This window comes from Cervus elaphus, chromosome X (genome assembly GCF_910594005.1).
Source record: "Cervus elaphus chromosome X, mCerEla1.1, whole genome shotgun sequence".
Classification (NCBI taxonomy): Eukaryota; Metazoa; Chordata; class Mammalia; order Artiodactyla; family Cervidae; genus Cervus; species Cervus elaphus.
In genome coordinates, this window is record NC_057848.1 from 78465096 (window position 1) to 78474715 (window position 9620).

The following is a 9620-nucleotide window of genomic DNA, read 5'->3' on the forward strand; positions in this document are numbered from 1 at the left end:
TGAGGGTCACCGAGTCCCTGGAAGGCAGGGTCAGTGTCTCACTGGTTCCCGTTAGCTGGGCGCCCATGCAACTGCTGCTGTGGGAATGTTGAGTCCGAGCAGTGCTTTCCCTTCTAGCATGCAGCCTCCTCTCTCCATGCAGAAGCCTCCCAACCACGAGTTGAGGGGCAGAGGCTGCCTCCTGGATTTGAGGCCTCAGTGCTGCAGGGACCCAAGCGATCACCACACCCAACTCCCTCATGCTGGTGCTCTCCTCCTTGCCCCAAGAGTGGTTATCAGCTAACTCCATATACCCCAAAACTTGCTGGTAGTGGTTTCAGATCATGAGGGAGGGTCCTGTGAATGGTAGGTGAGCTGCTGCTGTTCTTCCCTCATCCTGGCTATGAACAAGACCTTGCCCACTGAACTGGACACCTATGATGTGTGGCTGCTGATGGGGGCAGCTGTGAGGACCTAATCTGTGGCATTTCTCTGTACCTGTCCCTTTCCAGCTGCTGGCGCCAGCTCTCCTCACGTGCCCAGATGTGCAGACTGAGCCCCGGGGAGTGCTGCCTCCCACCCCATCTGCGTCTCCGAGGTTTGGTGAGGGTTCCACTTTGCTCCTGCTCTGCATTTGCGGCAGCACTGACCTGGGAGCGCTCGATCCAGATTCTCGGTTTCCCTCGTGTCCTCCTTGGACGATGTGGTTTCCTCTCCGAAATGCCTGTTGCCCATTTCTTTGCTGAGCTGTGTGTCCTTTCTGTGCCGAGTTGTGGGCACTTCTTTTGGGCGCTCATCCCGCCCTGGTGTTTGTATTGCAGATTTGTCCTCTTCTGTTTGCAGGCTAGCAATGGACTCAGTATTTGCCTAGTGTCTCAGAGCCATAAGTGCCCCACAGGTCAGCATGTGTCCATCATTCCCTCCTAATGGGGGTCGCCATCCACCTCCAGGCTTGGCACCTGGGGTGAGCAGTCCCCAAGGAGACACTGCCCTGGTGTCCAGCACTCTGCCCATGAGAGAGGGGCCCTTCACATCCGTGTCAGTCCCTCGGTCCCTGCCTAGCTTTGGTTCTGGGTCTTGGACTCTCACATGCAGGACAAGCCCAGGGGCAGCTGTGTAGCTCCGGGAGGTCAGCCAGACCTACTTTCCCTCTGTCCCCAGGGCAGCTCCCGTTGACCACAGCCCTTTCCATACAGGCCAGATGGAGGGACCAGCCTGAGAACCAGACGCATTTCTGATTTCACCTCAGTTCCACTGCAGTTCTTTGAGAAGACGCAGCACACATGGGACCTGCGGACACGGGTGGCCATTCTGCTGCCGCTACTTGGGGTACTGATTGCCCAGGGGATGGGGCACCACCCAGGCTGACTGGGGGAGCTTTTGTAAGCCTCTGGTGCTGCCCTGCTCACATTCACATCACAGGCCTTTATATCACGTTTGACCCGGGGGTGTGAGGTGCTGGCTTGCACGTGTCCATCACTCCTAAGCTCTGGGGTCTACATGTTCTTCACTATCCTCCATCTGGGCAGGTTGGCCACGACCCAGGTGCCACACCCCCCAGCACTGGAGGGGGCTTCCAGACACCATGCTCAGGCGCACAGACCAGATCCAGCTATTTAGTTTTTGAGAACGAGGAGCAGGGAGGGCAAACTGGAATGCACGTTGCCATCCCATACCAATGGTGAGAGGACTTCGGTGAGGGGACTCTTGTACTCTGGGTAGGAGCCCCATTGGTTATCCTTTGAGTACCTGTGTGCCCACTGTGGTGACTTGGCCAAGCAGAGTGGGTGTGAGGGGTCAGGAGCAGAGGATGCCCATGATTTGCCACCAGAGGTGAGAAGGTTCCCCAGTTCATGAGTGGGGCGTGTATCCCCCCTCTTTTTCTGTATTTCTCTTTCACTCACTGGAGTTCACACAAAGTTTCCATTTGGCCTTACCGTCTTTCCCTCACATCACATGTTCCCCCAGGTTCTGAAGGACTCCTCAACAGACGTCTCACTAAGCCCTGAACCTGGCTCTGGGGGATACTGCATTCTAGGCCTCAGGCCCTCCCAGCTCAACCAACTGACGAATCCTCGGGACTGGCCCCATGTCTCTTGACCGCTGAGCCCCTGTGCCCAGAAAGCCCAGCCCAGGGGGTCGTCCCAAAGGGGCCACAGAGTCAGAGTTAACCATGTCTCTCACATTGCTGTCAAGTTGACCCTGTGTCTGGCAACCTCCATTCCTCTGGTCGTCCCACCTGCCTGTGTGGGTTCACCATCTCAGAGCCCGAGATCCCTTTGGGAGGGCCTAGGGTTGTTCCCATGTCTGTTTGCTGTGGTGTAGTAGCGTCCTTCATCCAGGGATCTGCCCCATCCCTGTTCCTCAGTTCCAGACCTGAGAACTGGCTCAGGGGCCAAACATGGGTGAGGTATTTTGACCTGTTTACCGGGGTGGCTGCCCTTGTCCTCAGTGTCGTTTTGGACTGTACCTTGATTGGTTGCCTACCTATCAAGGCTCTGGGAGCCCGCGTTGTATGGACCACCTTCCCTGCTCTGTGGGTCCGGCCTCCTGGGAGGCAGCAGCCCTCATCATGGTCCCTGGCTCCTGGCCGCCCAGTGCAACCCCACGACCTCTGCTGCAGTCTCTGCTTGGCGGCCGGGCAGTAGGTGGCCAGTTCTTCCCATGCTTCCTTGTTCTCGTCCTGGTAGTGCTGTGGGCCCTGCCACAGATCGGGGTGGCCAGTTCCCCTGCTTCCTGGGATGGAGGGCACCTGTGAGGGAAGCCTCCGGTCCAGTTTGCTCCATTGAGGGTGCGGGGCACCAGCTCTTTATGGGGTGGGGGAGTTGGGCTGCTGCCGCAGGCTCAGAAGTTCAGAGATGTCTGGGATGTCCCAGTCTTCTGGGGCTTGCCTTCCAGTCTCCCGGGCCTTTGTGTCACTGATGCATTTTTTCCTGAGAGGACATCCGATGCCAGTGGGTCAGTCCTGCCTTGGCGGAACATTCAGTGTCTTTAAGTTCAGCCACTCCTGTCGAATCCTGGGCCAATGTTTAACCCTGCCTGAAGCTTTGTCAGCTACTGGGGAGACCCTGCCCCCTCCCTTGGTTCTCACTGTTCTTCCTCCTAGGCTGGTCAGCTCCCTGCAGACAGCAAAGCAAAGAAGTCACTTTCCTCTATTCCCCCCCTCCACGTTCCACACACCTAGATCTTCTCACCTGCCAGGGAATTCCTCTCCCCTTGCCAGCCCAGCACAAGTTCTAGCAGCTGGGCTGTGGCCTTGAGCCCAGGGCTGAGTACACACTGACTACCCCCAGGATGGGTCCTCATAACTCATGGGGCAGGGATGTCAACCCCCTACCAAGGCCCCATCATGCCACTTCTCCTCAGACCACTCCAGAGCCAGCCTTCTTGGGATGGGTCCTTCGTGAGTCTGTTCCCAGGGGTGGGGAGGGTAGGGAGTTGGTGCAAGAGGCTGGCTGGGGACTTATCACCAAGGGGACAGGGAGCAGACATGGCTGGGCAGGGCACCCATCACCTGCGATGCTGACCTGACAGTTCCTGCCAGCCCGTCGGGAGGTGCAGAGCACAGACAGGCATTGAGGTGTCCACAGTGGGCCCTGATGGTAGGGCGTGCAGGGCGTCGGGTGTCCATTCACACCTGCATCACTCAGGGCTGGGGATGGGGAGGCTGGAGTGCATCTTCCAGGCAGACCTGTAAAGCACAGAGCCTGAAATGAGGCAGAGGTTGGGGGGCATGAAGCCTGGGGAACCAATCCCTGAGTCACATCGAGGGGCCATGGAGGGCTTTTCAGATGGGAGGGCTGTCTGGGCTGGGTCTTGTAGTGAAGAGGGTCTCCTTGGCAGGGAAATGGGGGAAGGGCCCCCAGAAGGGTCAGACCCATGGAGGGAACTGAGCCCAGGTGTGTAGCTGGAGCAAGTGAGCTTGTGGAGGGCCCCCAGCCTGACACTATCTCTATACGTTCCCTGAGGGATTTTCGGCAAAGGATTTCTAGAGCCTTTGATGCGCTGTGAAGTTTCATCCACTGCCTGCAGAGGCAAGGCTGCGTGCAGGCATGTGCAGCAGCCAGGTAGGCTGGGCAGGCTCTGGTCCTCCACAGAGGTGGTGTGGGAGGAAGCAGACACTCTGCTCTGCCATCTCAAAGCTGGATTGGTCCCCAGCACTACCATTGCTGGAGTGTGAGTCTCAGCAAATCACTCCCTCTCTGAGTCTCCGTTTCTTTATCTGAACGATGAGCACGGTGTGAAACGTCCCCATTAGGAATAGTCCTATTTGCCGGTGTATCTGATGAGAGTGAGGCAGTCTGGGATGATTCACACAAAAGCAGTCTGTAAACCAGAAAGCACCTACTCTGAATAGTACTTGAAGAGGCATCTCTTGCCAAGAGAGGTTTCCCCAGAATGAGTGGGAATGCAGGCATGTACCTTGAAGCCTGTAGCTGGGAGACAGGGAGACAGTGAAGAGCCTCCAATTAGGAAAAGAGGAGAACATGGACACCATTGGCCCCCAGTGCCAAAGGTTCTATAGGATGTGGCCTGGGTTGGGACTTGAGGGCCATCGGCAGATTTTGAGCAAAGATGTACACAGTGGCACCTGGGACAGAAGGCAGTGTGAGCTGAGTCAAACTGCCAGGCTTTGTGAACTGGGGGCTGTAGCAGGACCAGGAATCCATGAAGCTGGAGGCCTCTTCCCTGAACTGTGCAGGAGACAGCATCTGGCTACTGCCTCAGGTCCACGATCTGCTTTCCACCACTCCATCACCCAGAACACTTCAGCAGCCAAGTGTTTTCACCAGCTTGACCTAAACACTTTTGGTAGTAAAACCAAAAATGGATGATACCAAGAAGCTATTTATAGTATCCCGAATTTTCCCTACGTAGCTCACTTGGCATTAAGAGTCACATGGTTCACTGCAGCCACGTCAGTGTGTTTGCCAGCCCCTGCCTGGGTGTTGATGATCTCTGTGTCCCCGTCAATGATTTCTAAATCCATAAACTCTTGTGGCCCCCAAGGCTTTTGGACAAAGCATTGGGAACAAGTGATCCTAGCCCCAATAAGACCCAACACTTTCAGAGGACTGACAGAGGCCCAGGGGTACTGGATGTGTTACCTTCCTCCAGCCTTCTTCCTAGAGGGATGCCCTTCCTGGGACAGGCAGGACCAAGGGCCAGCCCCAGGTCAACCTAGATAACTACACACCCCACCGTCTGCTAAACAACCTCAGTATGTGGTATCTTTTGGTACCAACCATGGTCTTCTGTGGTAGAAATGGGAGGACCTAGAGCAAAAAAGAAGGACCCTTGGCAAGCACGTGTAGTCACTAGTTTGTAATGCTGAAAACCTGTCCACTGTCTTGTTTCAGGAATCCAGAGCCCTGTGCGGCCTCCCAGTACAACCCCAGAAAACCTGGGCCCATGCACACAATTTTGGGGTGTTAACGTGATTCAGGAGTCTTTGGTTTTGAGATACAAGCAATGACACCGGAAGCTCAGGAGCATTAGGCTCACCTGGTTGACTTGCTTTCATAGCACACTTTTCAAGTGTCGATAGGAAATGCATGTAGAGGAGGTGAGCGGAAAGGGCACTGTGCTGCTGCTGGGGCTACTTGCCCTGCTGGGCTGCCTTCTCTGTCTCGGGGAAACCTGGGTGTTACCTCTGGACAGGATGGAAAGCTGCCTTTAGGGAGTGGCACCTGGGCCTCACTTGCTCCATGCTTGGTAAGTAATCATTTTCTTAGGATTAACCTGGACCCTAAATTGCAAAGGCCAGGTTTTTCCTGAGCAAAAGTGTGGTTTCGGGTCAGCCCATGATCTGGAAGCTGCTTCTTGCTTGCCCACCCCAACCGGCTTCTGTGCCCCAGTGATCCTCCAGGTACCCAGGTTATCCATGAGGGTGTATGGCCATCAGCCTCACAGCACGGGGCTGAGCAGCCCAGATCAGTGTCCTTGCCTGGGTTTGTCCTTGGCATTGTGGCATCATGGCTCAGAGGCCAGGGTTTTAGATCTTGAGCCAGTGATGACCCTTTTCCAGCCTCAGTTTTCACATCTGTATGCTGGGTGTAGTAGCATTGCACAGTCACTAGGATACCAGGGAGGGTTCCATGTGTTGAAAGGCTGGGATAAATTTGGTGCACAAAGATGTTATGGGGAAGGGGACCAGGAAAATTATGCTGGGGTCTTTCATCTGCTTTTGGGACTTACCTTTGGCTGACAAGGGCAGAAAAGTGTGCTCCATGCCACCTGGTCGCCAGCCTGCTATTGTGTCCCTCTGGGGATCTGGGCACTGGTTTTGAGCAGTTTGCTGTTGGCATAGCAACATTGCCAGGAGAAATATCAATTACCTCAGATATGCAGATGACACAACCATTGTGACAGAAAGCAAAGAGGAGCTGAGGAGCATCTTGGTGAAAGTAAAAGAGGGGGATGAAAAAGCTGGCTAAAGACTCAACATTCAAAAAATTAAGATCATGGCATCTGGTCCCATCACTTCATGGCAAATAGATGGGGAAACAATGGTAACAGTGAGATTTTATTTTCTTGGACTCCAAAATCACTGCAGATGGTGACTGCAGCCATGAAATGAAAAGATGCTTGCTCCTCAGAAGAAAAGCTATGACCAACTTAAACTACATAGTAAAAAGCAGAGATATTACTTTGCTGACATAGATCTGTCTAGTCAAAGTTATGATTTTGCCATAAAGAAGGCTGAAGGCCAAAGAACTGATGCTTTTGAATTGTAGTGTTGGAGAAGACTCTTGAGAGTCCCTTGGACTCCAAGGAGATCCAACCAGTCAATCCTAAAAGAAATCAGTTCCAAACATTCATTGTAAGGACTGATGTTGAAGCTGAAACTCCAATACTTTGGAACCTGATGCAAAGAACTGACTCATTGGGAAAAAACCCTGATGATGGGAAAGAGTGAATGCAGGAGGAGATGGGGGTAACAGAGGATGAGATGCTTGGATGGCATCACCAGCTCGATGGACATGAGTTTGACCAAGCCCTGGGAGTTGGTGATGGACAGGGAAGCCTGGCGTTCTGCAGTCCATGGGGTCACAAAGAATTGGACACGACTGAGCAACTGAACTCAACTGATGGGTCCAGATGCTATGCTAAGCAAATCACACATACTGAGTGGTTGCTATAGATTTGAGTATACCATTACACCCACTTAACAGTTGAGGAAGCTAAGGTAACAGGTAGTAAAATCATAGTGACAAGATTTGAGCAAAGAACCTGTTGACCTTTTTAGTCCTCTGACTCACCATGAGACTCAGCCAAGTGACAGTGTCCCTGCTGCTCCAGGGCCCTGGCAGGTAGCTTGAAGAAGTGAGTCAGTGGGGGAAAACCACAGGGAGTGAGGGGGCTAGAACATACAGAGAGAGCATGATCTAGCCCAGGAGGAGTTGCCACTCACAATAGGCGGGTGTGCAGGCCAGGTGCCTGGTCTTTTGATTAGCCCAGAATGGCCAACAAACCTGAAGTTCAGTAAGAGATCTGGTTTTTGAATGTTGGCTTCCTAATTTTATAAAGGCACTCTCCATACCAACCGACTACACCCAGCACTCACACAGAGCCTACAGGTGGCCCTCTCCTTCCTCCACTGCACTGGCTCCACACAGTGTGCCCCTTGCCAGGGGTTTGCTCTCAGACATTGATCTTCTGTCTGAAAGTGCTCCCACCTGGGCTCAAACTGTCTGCTCAGCTTCAGGAACTTAACGCTGTTAAAGAATGGAGAAAGATTTGGGGAACCCGCCTGCTTCCATGTCTCTTGTGGTTTACTCAGCTCAGTTCGGACTGCACCTCCAAGCTTTCCCACATCCTCTCTGTAGGGATCAGTGTTCTCTTGGCCAAAGTTCTCCCAAGGCTTTGCACCGCATCTGGCTGTATCCTTTCTTTCTTTTACCTGGTCATTTTCTCCTCTCTCCCAGTTACACAGTCAACCTCTTGGGGCAAATCCAGTTCAATCCAGTTCAGTTCAGTTCAGCTCACTCAGTTGTGTCTGACTTTCTGCAACCCCATGGACCACAGCATGCCAGGCCTCCCTGTCCATCACCAACTCCCACAGTTTACCCAAAATCATGTCCATTGAGTCGATGATGCCATCCAACCATCTCATGCTCTGTCTTCCCCTTCTCTTCCTGCCTTCAATCTTTCCCAGCATCAGGGCCTTTTCACATGAGTCAACCCTTCACATCAGGTGGCCAAAGTACTGGAGTTTCAGCTTCAACATCAGTCCTTCCGATTACCTTTTAAGGACTGATCTCCTTTAGGGTGAACTGGTTGGATCTCCTTGCAGTCCAAGGGACTCTCAAGAGTCTTCTCCCACACCACAGTTCAAAAGCATCAATTCTTCAATGCTCCACTTTCTTTATAGTCCAACTCTACATCCAAACATGACTAATGGAAAAACCATAGCCTTAACTGGATGGACCTTTGTTGGTAAAGTAGTGTCTCTGATTCTTAATATGCTGTCTAGGATGGTCAAGACATCCAAGAAATAAGTGTCTTTTAATTTCATGGCTTCAGTCACCATCTGCAGTGACTTTGGAGCCTTAAAAAAAAAGTCAGCCACTGTTTCCACTGTTTCCCCATCTATTTGCCATGAAGTGATAGAACCAGATGCCATGATCTTAGTTTTCTGAATGTTGAGCTTTAAGCCAACTTTTTCACTCTCCTCTTTCACTTTCATCAAGAGGCTGTTTAGTTCTTCTTCACTTTCTGCCATAAGGGTGGTGTCATCTGCATATTTGAGGTTATTGATATTTCTTCCAGCCATCTTGATTCCAGTTTGTGCTTCATCTTGCCCAGTGTTTCTCATGATGTACTCTGCATATAAGTTAAATAAGCAGGGTGACAATATGCAGCCTTGACATACTCCTCTTCCTATTTGGGATCAGTCTGTTGTTCCATGTCCAGTTCTAACTGTTGCTTCCTGACCTGCCTACAGGCTTCTCAAGAGGCAGGTCAGGTGGTCTGGTATTCCCATCTCTTTCAGAATTTTCCACAGTATATTGTGAGCCATACAGTCAAAGGCTTTGGCATAGCCAAGAAAGCAGAAATAGATGTTTCTCTGGAACTCTCTTGCTTTTTCAATGATCCAGTGGATGGTGGCAATTTGATCTCTGGTTCCTCTGCCTTTTCTAACCAGCTTGAACATCTGGAAGTTCACAGTTCACATATTGCTGAAGCCTGGCTTTTGAGCATTACTTTACTAGCGTGTGAAATGGGTGTAGTTGTGCAGTAGTTTGAGCATTCTTTGGCATTGTCATTTTGGGACAAGTCCAAAGTCTTACTAATTACCTCACTCTTCCCATCTTCCCCCAAGTCTGATCTCAGTGCTTAATAGGTTGACCTTTCTAATGCTTGCTGAATTAAATATTAAAAATTGCAGTACAGATGAGGCTTGCCTTCATATTCTTATTAATGACAAGGCACGTTCTGTTGTTTTAATAAAGAACTAAAAATACAGTTATGTTGCCTCTTTAAACCTGCTTTCCCATCTATTAAGTATTATCAAACCTATAGGAATCACTTAATAGGTGTAGATTGCATAGCACAGCACCTGATGCATAGAATGAACTCAGAAGAGGTCCATTCATCTTGTTGCCACAGCTTTTATGATTTAATACAATTGTTGTTTA